The sequence below is a fragment of the Mustela lutreola genome, chromosome 2 (assembly GCF_030435805.1).
Source record: "Mustela lutreola isolate mMusLut2 chromosome 2, mMusLut2.pri, whole genome shotgun sequence".
In the NCBI taxonomy this organism is placed as follows: Eukaryota; Metazoa; Chordata; class Mammalia; order Carnivora; family Mustelidae; genus Mustela; species Mustela lutreola.
Window position 1 is genome coordinate 140,857,623 of NC_081291.1, and position 22,787 is coordinate 140,880,409.

A 22,787-nucleotide genomic window follows, 5' to 3' on the forward strand; every position below is an offset into this window, starting at 1 on the left:
GCGCCCCCCCCCCCCCCGGTCTAATGAGATTGTTTTGCCAAGATGACTAACAACTCCATCTTTCCAATTACGGTGATGGCTTCTCTGTCTTCATCTCACTGGACTTCTCAGCATCAGTTGATGCCGTTGACAGTCTCTTCCTCAATGACCCCCATGACACTACCTTTGCCTTGCTTTCCTTCTAGTCTACTAGGCTGTCCCTCACTGTCTAATTTGTCAGCTCCTCTTCTTTCACTTAAATTCTAAACATTTCAGTGCTCCAAGACCCAGTCCTGGGCTCTCTTTCACCATCCAGTCCCATAACTTGAAATATCATCACTATCTCTGGGCTATTCTTTAGGTAGCTGTCACTGTGCATGGCTCTTGAGCACTTGAAGTGTGGCTACTAATGGAGATGATGTACTGTATGTGTAAAATACACACCAGATTTCAAAAACTGGTATGAAAAATACATTAATTTTTATACCGAATACATGTTAAAATGAAAACATATATTGGGGCAAATAAGATGTTGCAATTAACTAGAAAATTTTAAGTCGTTTATGTAGCTTACATACATACATGCATACATGTATAAATGTCTACAGAGAGAGGGGAAAATGTGGTAAAATGTTAACATTTAGGGGATCTGGGTTCCAGGTATACGGAAAATCTTTGTACTAGTTTTTCAGCTTTTCTGTGAGTCCTATTACTGTATGACAAGCAAATTGACTTACTTTTTAATTACCAGGTGATAGAAAAATAGGAATGAGGGCATAGGTATAGACTTTATCACCTGGGACACAAGACCATCAGATTGGCCAGCCATTTCATTGGTGTGGGGATGGGTGCAGCCTCTGAAGCAAAGTTAGCCCCACAGACAGAAAAGACGGTAGGGTTCTCTCGAAAATCTTAAGATCTAGATTCACAGATCTTTACTTCCTACCACTCCACCAGAGGGCTGCGTGGATCAGAATATTCCCCTATCTCCATTCTATACAGAAGCCAAGCTGAAAACCTCATAGTCCTTTTCAGTCCCTTCTTTCCTTCTCTGGCCCACATCCACCCCACCTCTCCCCACCAGCAATGCGAGTTTCTAATGCAGGAAAAGAGTGAGGAGTGTCTGGTTCTGCTTGGGATCCCAGAAGCAGTAATAATTGAGCTTGATCTCCAAGAACGAAGAAGATTGAGGAGGAATTGGGGGGGGGGGGAGGGAAAGGGGTTAGGTATTTAAGGCAAGAGGCAAAAACAATGCCATATGCAGAGGCTTAGAAAGAGATACAAAATCACATCAACTGCCATATCAGCTTCATCCAACTCTATGTGGAAAATGTGCAAAGAAAGCTTTGGACGTCTGATAAAAATAATTAGATTGATTTAAATCATGGGACTAAGTAGTGGAAGATAAAATTGTCCTTACATGGAGGACATGGGGAGATGGAGAGGAGAAGGGAGTTGGGGGAAATTAGAGGGGGTGATGAACCATGAGAGATTATGGACTCTGAAAAACAATCTGAGGGTTTTGAAGGGGCAGGGGGGTGGGAAGTTGGGTGAGCCTGGTGGTGGGTATTATGGAGAGCACGTATTCCATGGAGCACTGGGTGTGGTGCATAAAACAAAGAATTCTGGTACACCGAAAAGAAATTTAAAAAATAAATTATTTTAAAAAAAGATTGTCCTTATATTTTAGAATTGAATTGGCACTGGGTGTGTTAAACAAGGAATCATGGAGCACTACATCAAAAACTAATGATGTACTGTATGGTGACATAATAAAAAAAAATTTTTTTTTAAGAACTGAATTGGCAAAACTGGTGGCCCAGATAATGGGAAGGCATCCACTAGACAGTCTGGGGAACCTTGGCTAATTCATCTACTTATCATTCTTTGACTGCCTCCTTTAGTTTTTTTCCTCTTTTGGTTTGGTTTGGTTTTGGGTTTTGGGGGTTTTTTTTGTTTTGTTTTGTTTTGTTTTTTGTTATTGTTGTATTGCATTACCATCATGACCTGAGAATCTGTGCTTCCCACACATTTTCCTGGTACCTTGCCTTTGACTGTCTCCAGTTGGAGAAAGCTGTTCCCTCACTTCTCAGTTCTGGGATTCAGGTAATGCTATTTTTTATTCCTTAACATTTCTCTCAGCAATATGTTTGCAAGGAAGTCCACTCCGAATATTGCTTCCTTTGACCAGAATATAAAATTCAATCCTTTATAAAGAACTATGGCATGACATAAAGTTGAAATAATATCTTTGTTAAGCATGATTTAAAAGTTGGTTGAAATGGAAGTGATTTTTCATTAAGAAAAGATACTTAGTATATGACTTGGACTCATTGCACATTTCTGCACCTTAATTTTTCCATGAGTAAAAATCATACTTGTGACCTGCATATCTTATTGGGATTCCAAGGTGATTGTGGGGTTTTTAAGCATGTTGATGTTGTTTGTGTGGAAAAAAATATGAATGACAGTGTGCAATAAATACTAGTCTTAATGTTTCTTAGATACAAAATTTTGCATCTAAAATAATTAAAGCCAAAGAGCTGTCTTTATGGATCTGACCCTCTATGGCCAAACTTTTTTTATAAAGATCTAAAAGAATGTTTGCATGCTCAATAAATAATGCTTTCTATTGTATAGAAAAATACCTAAGAAGCATTGATTTATTTCATTCACCTCCCAGTGGAATAATTCTGATGTTTTCCTCATTTGTGGAAAATTGGAGTCCTGAAAGAGCAGAATCAATAATTCACTGGGGTTTCAGTATAAATTAGTAAAGAGAATTTAGACCACAAATTGCTATATAACCTACTTGGAAGAACTGGTTAAAAGAAGGAAAGAGAATGCAAAATATATTGTGCAAATATATATGATTATTCCACTGAATGAAAAAATTAATTAAAAATACAAAAATTACAGACCTATTAGAAATATATGAGGCAATATGACAAAACAATAATAAAGAGATACACAATAAAGTATTACAAGATGAAGAGGAAAAGATAAGAAAAAACAACACCAAAACCAGCCCCTTGGAAAAACAGCATGAGAAAATAAATATAAGTATGCCCCTAAAGAAGCACAAGAGATTTCTTACTGGGAAAAACAAGAACTGGGAAACAAGAACTGGGAAAAACAAGAACCTCAGAGGTCAGAGCCACTGACCCTCAGATCCCAATGAGACATTTAGAACCAAAACATGCGTGAGTGTAAAGTGTAAAAGTAAATATGTATGTTTCTATTCATACACAGACCCCCAGATTGGCACAGCCTTATTAATCTGTTTTGAAAATTAATTAAAGAGACCTGCCCCCAAAGATAGGAAATTGAATATGTTGGGATGAAGATGAAGAAGGCTGATATATTGGGAACAAAGATAGGTATGATGGCCAAGATGAGATGCCGTCTCAAACTTCCCTAAATTTCTAATGCCAGTGACTGCATTTATGGCCTACAGACTTCAATTTTTAAGAGATGTCTCTTTTACTGTGATAATTTTTAATGTATGAATGCATTCCTGTTTCAATCTAGTTCTATTTTCTCTATGCGTCCATCTGTGCTTTCATCCATATGCCTGCCTCTACCTATACATTTATTTATCTATTTATCTACTATGGTACATTTATTTATCTATTTACCTACTATGGTTATGGAATTCTGTTTTATAGACTAATTGCAAAAATAAACTCACCGTATTTTCCTCCCCCCCTCATAACAGGTAAAGGGGCTCAGGAAAGAATACGTAATATTGAATTTTCTAATTGGAAAATTTTAAAGGAAAAATATATGTACACAGACATACACATATCAGGCAACAAAAATTGTGCACATACTTATGAATTACATGTTAAGGAAGAGAAAGACAATGAAAAAAAGACAAAAATTAAGCTCTTGGAGGGATAGGTATAGGAAGCATATATGGACACATCTTACACAGGTTGTGGGTTTACTGTCTCAGCTCATTCTTTTCACCCAGCCTGTGATAATTTAAATGTTTCCTTTGCCCCATCATGATGGGAAGCTTTGTCAGTAGAAGACACAGGAGAGACATCTCAGGCTGGAAGGATCTAGCCTGCAGTTGGTTGTGCTCGCTCCAGGGCTTGGTCTGTGCAGCCTCTCCAGTGCCCGGTATTTTTACCTGGCATTTTACCCAGTATTTTCCTGCAGCACAGGTAAAAAAAAAAAAAAAAATCAAGGAACCCACAGCTTCATAGAAAAATAAATCTGTAAAGTTATTACTATAATAAAGCTATAAAACAGAGATGCCTCTGAAATTTAAAGTAAGAAAAAAAAGAAAAGGATAAGAAAAATTAAAATGACCAGCCCGTTGGAAGAACAACAACAGAAAGGGAAATGTGAGCATCTATGCCAGAAGCAGGGCAGATTTTATAATTTGGGAAGTAATAAGTTCTTCTCTACTCTGAGCTTGAAATTTAAGTCAATACACACCTATGTCAAACAGATCTTGTAAAATTATTTATTTATTTATTTGACAGAGATCACAAGTAGGCAGAGAGGCAGGCAGAGAAAGAGGGGGAAGTGGGCTCCCTGCTGCACAGAGAGCCCAATGTGGGGCTCTATCCCAGGACTCTGGGATCATGACCTGAGCTGAAGGCAGAGGCTTTAACCCTCTGAGCCACCCAGGCACCCTGCAGATCTTGTAAAACCTTGAACACTCTAACTACACTCTGGTCCACCTGCTATCGTCTATTCTAGAATAATTTGTGAATTCTGCAAAATAGCACATTCGGTGTGTGATTCAGTTCATACATCTAAACCTAAACACAATTTACTGTTTCAGATCCATATCTTTATCTATATATCTCTACCTATCTATCTACTGAGAGAAGTGTCCTGCCACACACAGTACATTAGTGAATATGTCAGGATTGTGGGCCCAGGGAAGGCAAAGACAGATGTACCTGTCTTAAAATGCCTTCTTCAGCCATCTCTACCATTCCCTGTTCACCACAGATTTTAATACTAAAAATTAAAATATTTCCTGGATTAGGTCAAAAAAACAGCATTGATACAGATGTCAATTGTTAAAAATTGTTTCTGTCTGCCTAACAAATCCTGGAAAATCCTCCATATCAGTTCCTACAGATCTTACTTATTCTTTCTTTTAATACTTGCATAATACTATATCATATATATGTACTGTAGTTATTCAACCACTTTCCTATATTGGGACATTTATGAAGCTTTCAGTATTTTGCAATTACAAATCAGGTCACAATGAAGAATCTTTGCATATGTATCTTTATATTGCTGGTAGTTCATGTTCAGGCTAATGTGCAGTTGCTGAGTCAAGGATAAGTGCATATATGGCTTTCTTAGATATTCCAAATTTCCCCTTAGAGGGATCATAACATTTTGTGTTGTGAGTGTAACTGTGCCTTGCGGAGACACTGTATTGTCAAGCTTTTGAATTTTTGCCTGTTTGTATTGGCATATGCAGCATAGATTTATCAAAATAGCTTGAAGAAATGTATACGTTTTTAAAGGCAGAAACCATTTCCTTTTGGATTGGCATATTCACCTATTGAGAGCATCTGTCTCCCAATGCTTTCTTACTCTCAGAGGTAAGCCTCTCTCACACAGCCACTAAAGCTGTTTGGCCAGTAGGTGGCACTCTAGTGCTACTTTAAAGGGTAGATTCTAGTACCGCCCTTTCCATTCACAAAGCTTAGAAGAGTAACTGTAAAAATCCATGGTCTGTGTTCACTAGAGTTTCTAAGGGATAAGTCTTTAAAAATAAAACAAAAACAAAACCCAAGAGTAATGTGCTTAGCAGGAAAGAGCTTTCCGAAGGGCTAAAGAAAAACAATTTAGCATGTTCTGATTTAAACAGCGTGTGGTAGTTCTGATCTGGTAACAAAAATTAGCTAAATTAAGAACAGTGAACAAAGAGAACTAAACCATGATCATGTGGCTCTTTAACATATGTAAGTATTAGCAGATTTGCGTTTTTGTCCTTGATGAAATGACCTACATAAGTCCACAACAACTAGAGGGCGGCCTTACCTGTATTCTATAGACACCCCTCTCCCTTATCCCAATCTCCGAATATGAAATGCAAATGTGTTAGTTTAGCTCATGCAGTCCCTTTCCTAACATTATCTTTGTAAAACTGATCTTGACATGAATTCCTAAAGTATTTTTGCGTTAAGAAAAATTGACAAGGATGATCTTAAGAACCAGAGAATCCTTACACTGATTACTTTGGACTCAAGGAAGACAGAAATCTTAGCAAACCTAGAGTATTAAACTATAGATCTTGAATATTCATTACTTCAAAAAGCAGGTAATTTTCCTTTTTCTTAAGATTTTATTTATTTGACAGACAGAGATCACAAGTAGGCAGAGAAGCGGGGTGGGGGGAGTGGAGGCAGATAGCAACCCCCAGAGAGCCTAATGGGGGGATCGATCCCAGAACCCTGGGATCATGACCTGAACTGAAGGCAGAGACTTTTTTTTTTAACTTTTTTTTTTTAAGATTTTATTTATTTATTTGACAGACAGAGATCACAAGTAGGCAGAGAGGCAGGCAGAGAGAGAGAGAGAGGAGGAAGCAGGCTCCCTGCAGAGCAGAGAGCCCGATGTGGGGCTCGATCCCAGGACCCTGGGATCATGACCTGAGCTGAAGGCAGAGGCTTTAACCCACTGAGCCACCCAGGCGCCCCTAAAGGCAGAGACTTTAACCCACTGTAAAAGTGGGTTAAAGTCTGCCACCCAGGCACCCAAAAAAAGCAAGTAATTTTCAAATCAAAAAGAAAGAAGGTTGAGTTCGCAGATTAGAGCTGTACTGTTTATCTTCAGTATCAGGCATATTCATTATTAAAATTAATTAAATTGTCATATAGATTATATTTTAAAATATTTTATCAGTGCTCGCTTTGGCAGCACATATTCTAAAATATTTTATCAGCAGAGTCCTAGCAGAAAAATGAGAGCATAGGAGTAGGGTACATCAAAATAGGGTATAGCAAAAAGAGTTGTAATAAAGACCGCAAAAGATTAGTTGAGAATAGCCAAACTCCCGTTCTAGAATAAGCACAATATTCAGTAAACATTACCATGATGAAACTGACAACATGATACACATTGAGTTCTGATACCAACAGTTAAGTCACTCCTTAAAGCAACCTTTAGCCAAGAGTGGCTAAGAAATCATTTCCATTCTGAATTTCTTTCTGCACTGTGGAAATTCTGCCACACATTTTTACCTGCTGGCCCAGTCCCATTTGGGTCATACAGCCTTTGTACCAGTTGCCTGACAAGTCCTGAGTTCTTGCTTATGCTTTTGTTCCAAGGTCACCTGAAGTGCTATCTTCACAACGGAATTCCCAGGAGTGTCCTTTTCCTTCCACCATGCTTGCTCAATGTCTGTTGCTAATCATGTGTGACCACAGGACTGGCTCATCTCTTTGTGTGTATGTCTGAAGCCCTGTGGCTTCTGTGTCTCTGATTTGAGCATTCTAAGTTTTCTGGCCATAGCCTCTGTTCTCACAAGCAGTTATAGAAGGAGGGGTTTTCAGATCTGCTCTGTAAATATCAAGCTTTTTTTTTTTTTTTTGAAGATTAAACTATATGGGTAGTAGAAGATGACAGTGAGTTTATAAGAGTTACCATTTTATTACCTTCCATTTCTTGAACAAGAATTTCACTAAGTCTACCTAGCAACCTTGAATTTAGAAGTTGAACCGGTACATCACAACTGTTTGAGAGGAATAATATTTTACCTAGAACTTTTGATATTTTTCAGAAGTTGAAATTTAAAATCATCTAAGTGTTCCTGAAGAATCTATTACCTCTCTAGTCTGCCTATGCATTTCAATGAGCAAGTTGAAGCAATCTGAACATTTCATTTTTTAATCTAATAAATACTCATCTGCCAACTATTTATACATACAAAATAATATCGACTGCTTGCTGTGTTCCAGGCAGTTTTAAGCACTTTCCTGGTATTATCTGACATACCTCACAACAACCCTATGAGATAGGTGCTCTGAATAATCCCATCTTAAAAATAATGAATTTCTAGTAATCATCAGGGAAATGCAAACTAAAACACAATGAAAGGGAAAAAATAAAAATAAAACAGTGAAATAACATTTCACACCTGTCAGAATGTCTAAAATTAAAAACACAAGAAGTAACAAATGTTGGTGAAGATGTGAGTAAAAAGGAACCCTCATGCACTGTTGGTAAGAATGCAAACTTGTGCAGTCACCATGGAAAACAGCATGAAGTTGTCTCAAAAAAAAAAAAAAAAAGGATTATTATATGATCCAGTAATTCAACTACTGGGTATTTATCCAAAGAAAATGAAAACACTAGAATTTAAGTACATTCACTTAATTTAATGTTTTAAATTAAAAAACACAATGCACTTGTATGTTTATTGCAGCATTATTTACAAGAGCCTAATTAAGTAAGCAACCCAAGTGTCCATCTACAAATAAATGGAGAAAGATATGTTATACATGTACAATAGAATATTACTCAGCCATAAAAAAGAATGAAATCTTGCCATTTGCAACATGGATGGACCTAGAGAGTACAATACTAAGTGAAATAAATCAGAAAAAGAAATACCCTATGGTTTCACTTATGTGGGAATATAAGAACAAAACAAATGAACAAAAATTTTTAAAAAGAGAAAAAACCAGACTCTTAAATACAGAGAAGCTGGTGGTAACCAGAGGAGACGTATGTGGAGGGATGGATGAAACAGACGAAGGAGTACACTTGAAATAGATTGAGAGTAGACTTCTCTTGATGAACACTGAGAAATATATAGAATTGTTGGAAAATTATATTGTAGGCCTGGAACTAATATAACGGTTAATTATGTTAAATAAATTTAAATAATTAGTGAATTTCTAACTATGTAAGTAGGAAAAGGTAGAATGAGGAAACCATAAGTAAGCCAGAGCAGGCAGGGTAGATCATCCCCAGTGGACCTACACAATACACAGGTAGAGTATCTCTCAGTAATGTAGTCTGATGAAGGAGCCTGTGTCCTGAGGAGAGAGAGAGCCTGAGGCTTAGACTGGGTGCCCATTCTGTGGGAGAGGAAGCTATTCACTCTACTAATTAGACTGGGCTGGTAAAGAGGTAAAACAAAAGAAACAGTAAACCCTGGCAGGCTTCCTGTGACCAGGACTTCCAGGACTTGAGAGCAGAGCGAGAATTAAGACCTTATTTCCATCTTACATGGATAAGGCAAACTCTCCTTTATGCTCTCAAGCTGCACTGGGCCAGACTGCAGCTTATAAAGGACTCTCCTGGGAGGCAAGGGCTCCCTAGTGGGAATAAGGTACAAGTAATTCATCCTAAGGAAGGCAGAGGGTAGCATGTGAAATGACTGGACGACAGTTCCATGTTCCTGTTTGATTTTTTTTTAATATAATTTTTTATTTTTTATAAACATATATTTTTATCCCCAGGGGTACAGGTCTGTGAATCACCAGGTTTACACACTTCACAGCACTCACCAAAACACATACCCTCCCCAATGTCCATAATCCCACCCCCTTCTCCCAAACCCCCTCCCCCCAGCAACCCTCAGTTTGTTTTGTGAGATTAAGAGTCACTTATGGTTTGTCTCCCTCCCAATCCTGTTTGATTTTATGCCTTGTAGAGGCTGTGGGAGAAGTGCTCCAACCACAAGCATTTATAATTTGCGTACAAGCAAGCCTGACTTCCAACTGAAGCTCTTTGCTCGCAGGCTGGCTGTGACCATCAGAGCCCACTGGGCCTGTGCACAGGGTGGCCTGAAAGTTCCAGACAATTAATACCACCTCTATAGTTGGGTGATAAATATCACATCCTTCTTGCTACTTGAGCAGATAACTCTGAAGTGCATGTTCCCCATGAGAATTTTGCCTCTCTTGTCTACTCTGGTAACTTATTTAAAAATATATCCTTTCAAGGTCCATTATTCCTACCCTTCTTCGTGTCTTCAGCGATCATCTCTTGTGTTGGGGATCTTCAAGACTCCCCTCCACCAGGTTCAGTGATTCACTAGCAGGATTCACACAACTCAGTATATAGTCATACTCATGGTTGTGATTTATTACAGCTAAGAGCAAAAAGAAAAGGCGCATGGGGTAAAGCCCAAAAGAAACCAGAAACAAGCTTCTAAAATGTCTCCTCCAGTAGATCACATAGGATGTGACTTCTTCCCACAGCAACATGTTGTGATGGCATGTTCAAAAAGCTGTCGCTGGGAAGGCTCAATAGAGACTCAGTGCCCAAAGTCTTTAATTAGAGTTGGTCATCTGTGTGGCATGTGCCCAAACCCCAGACTCCCAAAAGGAAAGTAGGTGCTTAGTACAAACCACATTGTTTACCTGAGGTTTAGGCACAGTGAGCCATTCATACAAGGATTTTGGGAACCCTCTCAAAATCCAAGTTCCCTGAATCCAGCCAAGGGCTGATCTTGCAGGCAGTCCCCTGGATAGCACTCTTAGGACTGGTGTGTTAATGCTTTTATCCACATTAAAAATATCCCAAATAAATGTCTTTCCCTCAGATCTTTGTGTCAGGGTTCACTTAATCCAGACCAGTCCTGGAGTATGCTCCTTCTCTGAGATTACTGGCTAGTTATCATGTCAGAAACTCAATATATTTGAGTTTGAAACTTACTAATGTTTCACCCTTTTTCAAAATGCTTTGGATTCATATACAATAATATTACACACACCAAAAAGAACTGAGAATGTGGTATAGCAGCTAGATCTCTGTTCTGGGAGTTAGGAGTCTTCAGTCCTTATACACTTCAAGTAAGGATTGGCTAACATCAGTGGATTTCAGGTTGTTGCTATCAATAATCCCTTGTAAATTACTGTTTTCATTCATTTGGGCTATTTTAACAAAATGCCATAGACTGAATAGCTTAGAAATAACATCAATTTTTTTCTTAAAATTCTGGAAGCTGGGAAGTCTAAGATCAAGATACCACCAGATTCAGTATTTGGTGGGAGTCCACTTCTTGGTTCTTTACACTGTGTCCTTAATACGACAGAAGGGGCAAGGGAGTACTTTTCCCATTATTATTTCCCATTTACGGGGATCGGCCCTCATGACCTGAGCACTTCCTGAAGGCTCTACCTCCTACCATCATCATGTTAGGGATTAGATTTCAACATATGAATTTTAAGGGAAAAGCAAACATTCAATCTATAGCGATTCCCTACCACCATAAGCCCCACATTTCTTTGATTTTTTTTTCTAAAAATTTTAATCAACTTTATTGAGGTATAATTTACATTCATTAAAATGTGCCCTTTGTCATTGTGCAAATCAATGATTCATGATAAATTTATATGACTATATAATCACCACCCCAATCTAGACACAATAGATGTCACCCCACAAGTTCCTTCATGGTCCATTACCTTCAATCTTTTCCTCTACTCCTAGCCCAAATAGTAGATATTTATTTATCTTGTTTTTCCTTTTCCTTTTCTAGATTTTCATGTGAGAGGAATCATACAATATGTAGGGGGGTTTTTTCTACCTTCTGTCACTTGGCCTAAGTCACTTGAAATTTATCCATGTTGTTGTGAGCACCAGTACTTCATCTTTCTGTTGCTGAGCAGTATTCCATTGAGTGAATGATCTATTTATCCATTCACCTGTTAATGAACACTTGAGTTTCTTCCAGTTTGGGATATTATGAATAAAATTGCTAAGGACATTCATGGGGAAAAAAAACCTTTGTAAACAGGTTTTTATTTTTCTTGAGTAAATACTGATGAGTAGGATTGCTGAGTTGTGTGGTAAGTGTACGTTTAATTTTTTTTTTAATTTCTTTTTGGTGTAACAGAATTCATTGTTTATGCACTATACCCAGTGCTCCATGCAATACGTGCCCTCCGTAATATCCACAACCTGGCTCCCCCAACCGCCCACCCCCCCCCCTTCAAAACCCTCAGATTGGTTTTCAGAGTCCATAGTCTCTCATGGTTCATCTCCCCTTCCAATTTCCCTCAACTCCCTTCTCCTCTCCATCTCCCTATGTCCTCCATGCTATTTGTTATGCTCCACAAAGAAGTGAAACCATATGATAATTGACCCTCTCTGCTTGACTTAAAAACTCAGCATAATCTCTTCCAGTCCCATCCATGTTGCTACAAAAGTTGGGTATTCATCCTTTCTGATGGAGGCATAATACTCCATAGTGTATATGGACCACATCTTCCTTGTCAATTTGTCTGTTGAAGGGCATCTTTGTTCTTTCCACAGTTTGGTGACCGTGGCCATTGCTGCTATGAACATTGGGGTACAGATGGCCCTTTTTTCACTACATGTGTATCTTTGGGGTAAATACCCAGGAGTGCGATTGCAGGGTCATAGGGAAGCTCGATTTTTAATTTCTTGAGGAATCTCCACACTGTTCTCCAAAGTGGCTGTTGGTGGGAATGCAAGTTGGTACGTTTAATTTTTTTTTTTAAGATTTTACTTATTTATTTGACAGAGAGGCAGGCAGAGAGAGAAGGAAGGGAAGCAGGGCCCCTGCTGAGCAGAGAGCCCGATGCGGGACTCGATCCCAGGACCCTGAGATCATGACCTGAGCCGAAGGCAGCGGCTTAACCCTCTGAGCCACCCAGGCGCCCGGTACGTTTAATTTTTTAAGAACTGCAGGACTACTAGGCAAACCAGCTATGCTTTTTGTGTTCCCAACAGAAATGTATGAGAAATCCAGTTGTTGCAGATCCTCATAGACTGGATGTTGTCAGATGTTTTTCTTTTAGTTTTAGACATTCTAATGGATATCTACTAATCACTCATGGTAGTGTTACCTTATATCTCCCTCATGACTATCCATGTTGATTGGGCAACTTTTCATGTGTTTATTTGGCATCCATGTAATATAACTTCTTTGGTGAAGTGTCTGTTCAAATCTTTTCCCCATTTTTAAATAGCGAGTTGTGTTCCCAATATTTTAAGAGTTCTTTATTCATTTAAGATACATGTCTTTCATCATACTACATTTTGTAAATAATGTTTCCCAATCTGTAGCTTCCAATTTTATTTTCTTAATGAAGCCCTTTTAAAATAGCTTTATTGAAATATAACTCACATATCCTACCATTCACCATTTAAAGTATGCAAGTCAGTGGATTTTAGGATATTCACAGAGTTGTGCAACCATCATTTCAATCTACTTTTAGAACATTTCAACACTCCAAAAATATACCTTGTACTCATTAGCAGTCACTCTCCATATCCCCTTAGTGACCCTTCCTTACCCACCCAGGCTCCTGTAACCACGAAACCATTTTCTGCATCTCTGGATTTGCCTATTTGGAACATTTTATACAAATGGTATCATATAATATGAATATATTGTGGTTAGCTCCTTTCATTTTGTAAAATGTTTTCGAGTTTCATCCATGTTATAGCTTGTATCAGTACTTCATTCCTTTTAGTTGCCAGACAATAGTGCATTGTGTGAACATACTACATTTTCTTTATCCATTCATCAGTTGATGGACATTTGGATTGTTTCCATTTTTGGCTATTATGAATAAAGCCTGATACAAACATTTTTTTTTTAAGATTTCATTTATTTGAGAGAGAGTGAGTGAGTGAGCGAGCACACAAGAGGGCAGGGTGAGAGGGAGAGGGAGAAGCAGACACCCCACTGAACAGGGAGTCCACTCAGGAACTCAATCTCAGGATCCTGGGATCATGACTCAAGCTGAAGGCACATGCTTAACCAACTGAGCCACCCAGGCGCCCCCTGCTATGAACATTCTTTGTGGACATATGTTTTGAGTTATCATTAGTAATGTCTAAGGGTTCTAACTTCTCCGTATCCTTGCCAATACTTGTTTATTATCTTGTCTTTTTTATTTTAACCATCTTAGTGGGTGTGAAGTCCTATTCCTTTGCTTTACATTTCCTAATGGCAAATGAAATTGAGCACCTTTTCATGTGTGAATTAGACTCTGTAAATCTTTAGAGAAATGTCTTCTGATTTTTTCCCATTTATTTTTTTTTATTTTTATTTATTTATTTATTTATTTATTTTTTGGAGAGTTGGGAGAGGTGGGGGAGGGGTAGAGGATGAGGAAGAGAAAGAGAATCTTAAGCAGGCTTCATGCCCAGAACAGAGCTGACAGGGACCTCTGTCTTACAACCCTGAGATCATGACCTGAGCCAAAATTAGGAGTTAGACGCTTAACTGAGCCACTCAGGAGACCCTCCCTTTCCCATTTTTAATGAGATTGTCCTAATATATATTATTATATATGAAAGTCCCTTATCTATTCTGGACATAAAACCCTTATCAGGTATATAATCTGCAAATATTTACTCCCATTCTGTAGGTTTTACTAATACTGTTTGCAGATCAGAAGTTTCAAATTTTGATAAAATTCAATGTATAAACTTTCTCTGTTTTCACTTTAAGTTTTGTCATATCTAAGAAACCATTACCTGATGTGAGGTCACAAAGATTTACTCCTGTTTTCTTCTTAACCAACTGAGCCACCCAGGCGCTCCCTGCTATGAGCATTCTTTGTCGACATATGTTTTGAGTTATCATTAGTAATGTCTAAGGGTTATAATTTTATTCCTTACATTTGAGTGTTTGATCTATTTTGAGTTAACTTTTGCATGTGATGCAAGAAAGGAGCATGTTTTTTTTTTGTTTTTTTTTTTTTTTTGCATGTGCGCATGTCATTTATCTAGTACCATTTGTTGAAGCCTATTTTTCTCCCATTGAATTGTCTTGGCACCCCTCTCAGAAATCAATTGATCGTAAATGTAAAGGTTTATTTTTGGACTCTAAATTCTACTCCAGTGATATGCAGTTCTATCCTTATGCTAATACTATACTGTCTTTATAGTAAATTTTGAAATCAAGAGATGTGAGTCTTCCAGTTTGGTTCTTTTTCAAAATTGTTTTAGCTATTCTGGGTCCCTTACATTTCTTTATGAATTTTCATGTCAACTTGTCAGTTTCTCTAAAGAAAAAAAAGTCACCAGCTGGGATTTTTAATAGTGGCTTCACTGAATCTAAATCAATTTGGGGAATATTGCCATCTTAACAACATTGTCTTCTTTGGGGGTGGGAGGTAGGAGATGAATTGTGTTTTATTTACATAGCATATGCCAAATAGAAACAAAGGAAGCAACTCAGAAAGGTCCAAGGTAATCAGCCATGTATTGTCTTCTGATCCATGATTATAGGATGTCTTTCTGTTTATTTAGATTGTATTAAATTTTTTCAACAATGTTTTACACGTTTTAGTATACAAATCTTTTACTCCTGTTAAATGTATTTCTTACTAGTCTATTCTTTTTGATGATTTTGTAAATGGAACTGTTTTCTTAATTTCATTTTCAGATTGCTTGTTTCTAATGTATACAAGTATAATTGAGTTTTATATATGAAAATGATCCTTTATTTGCTAGTTTTTGTGTGTTCTACTGGATTCCTTAGGATTCACTATACACAAGATCATGTCATCTGCAAATAGAGATCATTTTATCATTCTACCTCTTCCTTCCTAACCTGAATACCTTTTATTTTTCATGCCTAATTGCCCTGGCTAGAACCTCCAGTAATGTTGAATAGAAGTGGGAAGAACAGACATCCTTGTCTTGTTTTACTATTAAGTATAATGTTAGCTTTAGGATTTTTTTTGGTGTATGTACTTTATCATGTTAAGAAATTTCCCTCTTTTCCTAGTTGCTGAGTATTTTTATCATGAAATGATACCAATTTTGTCAAATTTTTCTGTGTGTGTTGAGATGATCATGTGTTTTGTCTTTTTATCCTATTTAGTATATATTACATTTGTCAAATTTCCTAAGTTGAATTAAACTAACCTTGAGTTCCTGGAATAAATCCCACATGTATGTGATGTATAACCATTTGCATATGTTTATGGATTCACATTACTAGCATTTTATTGAGGATTTTTGCCTCTGAATTCATAAAAGATATTGGTCTATATTTTCCCTTCCAGTGATGTCTTTGCCTGTTTTTTTTAATTAACATATAATGTATTATTTGCCCCAGGGGTACAGGTCTGTGAACCATTAGGCTTACACATTTCACAGTACTCACCATATCTTTGCCTGGTTTTGATATCAGGGTAATCCTGGCCTCATAGAATGAATTGGAAAATATTCTATCCTTTTTTTTTTTTTTTTTTAGATTTTATTTATTTATTTGTCAGGCATAGAGGGAGAGTGAGCGAGTGAGCACAGGCAGACAGAGGCAGAGGGAGAAGCAGGCTCCCTGCCGAGCAAGGAGCCCGATGCGGGACTCGATCCCAGGACGCTGGGATCATGACCTGAGCCGAAGGCAGCTGCTTAACCAACTGAGCCACCCAGGCGTCCCTATCCTTTTTTATTTTTGAAAGTTTGTGAAGGTTAGGTATTAACTCTAAATATTTGATATTTAATATTAATGTTTTAAATGGTTTAAATATTTTAAATGTTAAATGTTTTAAATGTTTAATTCACCAGTCAAGCCATGTGGGCCTGGGCTTTCCTTTGTGGGAAGTTTTAAAATTACAAAGCTGGTATTTTAACTTGTTATAAGACTATTCATATTTTCTCTGTTTTGTTGAGTTAGTTTAGGTAGTTTATGTCTTTTCAGGAATTTTTCCAATTTATCTCTCAAATTTGTTGGTATACAGTTTTATTTAAGTTATCCTTTTATATTTCTTCTTATTTCTGTAAAGTTCGTAGTTGTGTCCCCTCTTTTATTCTTGATTTTTGTAACTTAAGTCCTCCCTCTTCTTTCCTTAATAATAATAGTGTTTCCATTTTCTTGTTCAGAAGACCAACTTTTTGGTTTGTTAATTCAATTGTAAGTATCCTATTCTTATTTCTACTCTAAACTTTACTATTTCCTTTGTTCTTCTTGCTTTGGGTTCAGTTTCTTCTTTTCTCCAGTTCCCTTGATGTAAAATTAGATTATTGACTTGATATCTTTCTTCCTTCTTCATATCAGCCTTCAAAGCTATAAATCTCCCTCTAAATACTACTTTAGCTGTATCATATACATTTTCTTTTTGCTTAATATTTCAGTTTATTTTTTATTAAGTGTTTTATTTTAATTCCAGTATAGTTAACATACAATGTTATATTAGTTTCAGGTGTACAATATGATGATTGAACAATTCTATATATTTCTCAGTGCTCATCACAATTAGTGTACTCTTTAACCCCCTTCACCTACTTAACCCATCCTCCCACCTACCTCCCCTCTGGTAACCATTAGTTTGTTCTCTATAGCTAAGAGTCTGTTCCTTGGTTTGTCTCTGTCTCTCTCACTTTTTTCTTTGCTCATTTGATTCTTAAATTTCATGTATGAGTGAAATCACGTGGTATTTGTCTTTCTCTGACTGATGTATTTCACTTAGCATTATACTCTCTAGCTCCATCCATGTTGTTGCAAATGTGAACCACAAAGATTGAAATGATCTTTTTTAGTAGAAAAAAATGTATTTCATTATGTTCTATAGCAAATTATCAAGAGCCGTAATATCCCACCAAAGACATATATACATTATTTAAAATATAACAATAGATGGACACATGGGCTGCTTCCATAGTTTGGCTATTATAAATAATGCTACAATAAACACGGGGTACATGTGTCCCTTTGAATTCGTGTTTTTGTATTTTGGGGGTAAATGCCAGTAGTGTGATTACTGGATCATAGATAGTTCTATTTTTAACTTTAAGGAACCTCAATACTGTTTTCCACAATGGCTGCACCAGTTTACATTCCCACCAGGGTTCCTTTTTCTTTACATCCTCACCAACCCTTGTTTCTTTTGTTTTTTATTTTAGCCATTATGACAGGTATGAGGTGATAACTCAATGTAGCTTTGATATGCATTTCCCTGATAATGAGTGGTGTTGAGCATATTTTCATGTTTCCGTTGACCATCTGGATGTCTTGTTTGGAGAAATGTCTGTCCATGTCTTCTGTCCATTTTTAATTGGATTATTTGGGTTTTGGTGTTGAGTTGTATAAGTTCATATATATTTGGGTACTAAGCCTTTATTTTATATGTCATTTGCAAAGATCTTCTCCCATTCTGTCAGTTGTTTTTTGGTCTTGTTTATTATTTCCTTCACTGTGCAGGAGCTTTTTATTTTGATGTAGTCCCAGTAGCTTATTTTAGCTTTTATTTCCCTTGCCACTGGGGAGAGTTCTAGAGAACTGTTGCTACATCCATGTCAGAGAAATTACCAACCGTGCTCTCTTCTAGGATTTTGTTTCTTTTTTTTTTTTTTTTTTAAGATTTTATTTATTTATTTGACAGAGAGATCACAAGTCGGCGGAGAGTCAGGCAGAGAGAGAGAGAGAGAAGCAGGCTCCCTCTGAGCAAAGAGCCCCATGCGGGGCTCGATCCCAGGACACTGAGATCATGACCTGAGCCGAAGGCAGCGGCTTAATCCACTGAGCCACCCAGGCGCCCCTCTTCTAGGATTTTCATACTTTCAGGACTCTCATTTAGGTCTTTATTTCATTTCTAGTTTGTTTTTGTGTTAGGTGTGAGAAAGTAGTCCATTTTCCTTCTTTTGCATGCAGCTGGCCAGTTTTCCAACACCATTTGTTGAAGAGACTGTTTTTTCCAGTAGATATTCTTTCCTTCTTTTTTGAAGATTAATTGACTGTATATTTGTAGGTTTATTTTTGGGTTTTCTCTTCTGCTCTGTTGATCTATGTGTCTGTTTTTGTGCCAGTACCATACTGTCTTTATTACTACAGCTTTGTTGTTGTTGTTGTTGTTTTTTAAGCTTGGAAAATTTGCAATCATTTAATTTTTCAGCAAATGCCACCATTCCCAAAACCAGATACTTAAATTATTAGTGTTAAAAAAAGAAGTTATATTTAAAATCACATTATTTACAAAATTCAGTCCTTTCTGACCAACCATTATTTCGTGTAGATACCAAATTTTAAAAAAATATTTTGCAACCTCTAATCTTTTCAAGTAAACTTTAAGATAAAATGACATGATAAAATTTAAATATTCTTAATTTATTCAACAAATACAGAATATCTAATATATGCTAAAAAATTAAATATTTTAATATTTTGTTTTAAGCATGCAGTACAAGAAGCACAATTTTTTTTAAATTTTATTTATTTAGTTGTCAGAGAGAGAGAGGGAGAGAGAGAGCGAGCACAAGCAGACAGAATGGCAAGCAGAGGCAGAGGGAGAAGCAGGCTACCTGCTGAGCACAAGGAGCCGGATGTGGGACTCAATCCCAGGACGCTGGGATCATGACCTGAGCCGAAGGCAGCTGCTTAACCAACTGAGACACCCAGGCATCCCAAGAAGCACAATTTTAAGTAATTTTTTTTTTTTTTAGTAGAACAGTAATCCTTAATTTGGAAATTTGTTACTAAAATTTTTAGAAAAATTGTTATATTTTAAATAATGTATATATGTCTTTGGTGGGATATTACGGCTCTTGATAATTTGCTATAGAACATAATGAAATACATTTTTTTCTACTAAAAAAGATCATTTCAATCTTTGTGGTTCACATTGTTTTCTTTTTTTTAATCAAGATAGAGTTGTTATTGAGAAAACAATGTTAACTTATCAACAAAAAAGTGTTTTCTTTGATTGAGTGAAGCAAACTCTATGTTTGAATAGTCTAAAAACCTATAGAGTCAAAGCATGCAAAGCCTAAGAAACTGAGTGACCTATATTGAAAAAATAATCACACCTGGGATTTGTGTTTCTTTGGACAGCAGGTAGTTGAGTCTTATGTTTGGGAGGGGGTTGTTTTGTTTCAGCAATTAAATACACACCAATATCCCTCAGCACATAATTTGCATATGAGCTCTATGGAAGATAATAGAATTGTCAATGTTAAATTTACACAATCTAATAACTGTATTTTATTTATGGAAGTGATACCCTACAGCTTTGTAATATAACTTTGTAATATAAGTCTGTAATTATGATACCTCCAGTTTTGTTTTTCTTTTTCAAGATTGCTTTGGCAATGGATAAGGAAGATGTGGCCCATATATACTATGGAGTATTATGCCTCCATCAGAAAGGACGAATACCCAACTTTTGTAGTAACATGGACAGGAGTGGAAGAGATTATGCTGAGTGAAATAAGTCAAGCAGAGAGAGTCAATTATCATATGGTTTCACTTATTTGTGGAGCATAACAAAAATCATGGAGGACATGAGGAGTTAGAAAGAAGGGGGTTGGGGTAAATTGGAAGGGGAGGTGAATCATGAGAGACTATGGACTCTGAAAAACAATCTGAGAGGTTTGAAGTGGCGGGGGGGTGGGAGGTCGGGGTACCAGGTGGTGGGTATTATAGAGGGCACGGATTGCATGGAGCACTGGGTGTGGTGAAAAAATAATGATACTGTTATGCTGAAAATAAATAAATTTTAAAATAAATAAATAAAATTTACTGACAGTTTGTTTATGGCCAACTCTATAGTCTATCCTGGGGAATATTCTATATGTACTTGAGAAGAAAGCATATTCTGCCTTTGTTGAGTGGAGTGTTTTAGAGATATCTGTTAGATCTAGTTGATTTATAGTGTTATTCAAGTCTTTTATGTCATTCTTGATTTTCTGCCTAGGTCTTCTATCCATTATTGAAAGTAGGGCATTAAAGTCTCCAACTATAGTTATTGAATTGTTTATTTCTTCTTTCATCACATGGCCTTTCCAGAAGTCTCATCATCTTGTCTTTTGAAAGTATATATACTTTTAATTTTTATAAAGGTCATTTAACCAATTTTTTTCTTTAATGTTTTCTGCATCTTATCTAAGTTATCTTTTCCTTACTAAGATCACAAAAAAACTTGCTCTTGCTCTTTGTTTTTATAAGTGTTACTATTTTAGCCTCTATATTCAGATTGATCTGGTTATTTCTAGTTTACTTTTGTATATGGTTTGAGGTAACAGTCAAAGTTACTACAGTGCAATATTGGTTTCTGGAGTAGAATTCAGGGATTCGTTACTTACATACAACACCTAGTGCTCATCACAACAGTGCCTTTCACCCATCTAGCCATGCCCCCACGCATATCCTCATCAACCTTCATTTTGTTCTCTATCATTAACAGTCACTTATGGCTTCCTTCCCTCTCTCCCTTATCCCTCTTCCCATATGTTCATCTGTTTTCTTTCTGACTTAGCATAATACACTGTAGCTCAATCCACGTCATTGCAAATGGCAAGATTTCATTCTTTTTGATGTCTTCTTATCCATTCATCCGTTGATATAGCGGCATTATCAACAATACCCAAACTATGGAGAAAGCACAAATGCTTATTTTAGAATCAGCTCATTAAATTATACAAAGGAGGCCTATGATGTAAGAATAACATTAACATTAAATTCAAACCAAAATTACAGATAGGAGGGATAGAAAATCATTAATCTGGAATCAATCCTTCACCCTTTCTGTATAAAGTTCTGTATAAAGATGTGACTAAAACTGCAGACTCATAGCATTGTAGTGTAATGGGGCAGTGGGGTGAGGGGAGGGAGTGCGGTTCTGAAGCCCTTGTTTGGGACTCAATTCTGTCACATACATCATTTAAAAATCCCTGAGTCTTGGTTTCTCCTGGACAGAACTAATAATTTTATCCATTCTTTTCTGGTTATATAAACTACCCCAAAATTTAGTTGTTTAAGCAATAACCAATTTATACTATAGGACGAAATACTTTATAACTTGAGAAGCCTTGTGAAAACATAAGAGGTTATTACTGTTGATGTTCCAGGCTAATTTAATTTTTTTCTAATTCTCACCTATTAAAGTAGAAAGGAATAAAATAATGTCTTACAATGCACTAATGGCACAGTTCTCAGCTGTTGTATTCCTGGCCAATGTCTAACTGTCAGTATCCCGTGTTCACTCTAAGATGTGAAATCACTCACCAAATAAACAAAAGGACATAAATGTCCTTCCCTCTCTCCAGATAAGGCAAACTATGGCAGGTCATTTCCCCTTGGAAAGAAAAATATGAAAAAGATGTTGAGGCGAGATGATAGAAGGGAAATAGAGATAAGAGGAAATGTAGCCCATTCATTCCTTCCCCACAAAGAACCATGGCTCCCAAGCTTTTCAGGTCTTGTCAAATATTCCTACATGGCTCACGGATGATCCAGGTTCTAGCCTCTCCCTCCCATTAACTTTTACTACATCTTAGACAAGTCAGCTTCACCTCTTTGGGCTTCAATTTCCTTATTTTTTTCCAAGTTTAATTATGGTGTGGCTTACAAATAAAAATTTTAAATATTTAAGGAATATAATGTGATATTTTACATTATGTATAAATTGTGAAATTATTACAATATCAAGGTAATTAATATATACCTGTCCCTTCACATAGTTTTCATTTTGTTTGTGTGTAGTGAGAACATGTGAGATCTACTTTTTTAGCAAATCTCAAGCATACAGTGCATTATATTGTATCTTAGGTCTTCAGAAATTATTCATCTTATAACTGAAAGTTTATACCATTTGGTCAATATCTCACATTTTCTCCCATCCCCACACCAGCCTCTGATTACAACCTTTCTACTCTGTTACTATGAGTTCCACTTTTCTTAATTCCACATGTAAGTGACATTGTGTGATATTTATATTCCTGTATCTAGCTTATTTTACTTAGTGTAATGTCCTCCAGGCTCATCCATGTAGTTGCAAATGGCAGGATTTTCTTCTTTTTCAAGGCTGAATAATATCCCATTGTACATATTTATATATATTTACCGCATTTTCCTATCTATTCATCTCTCAACAGATACTTAG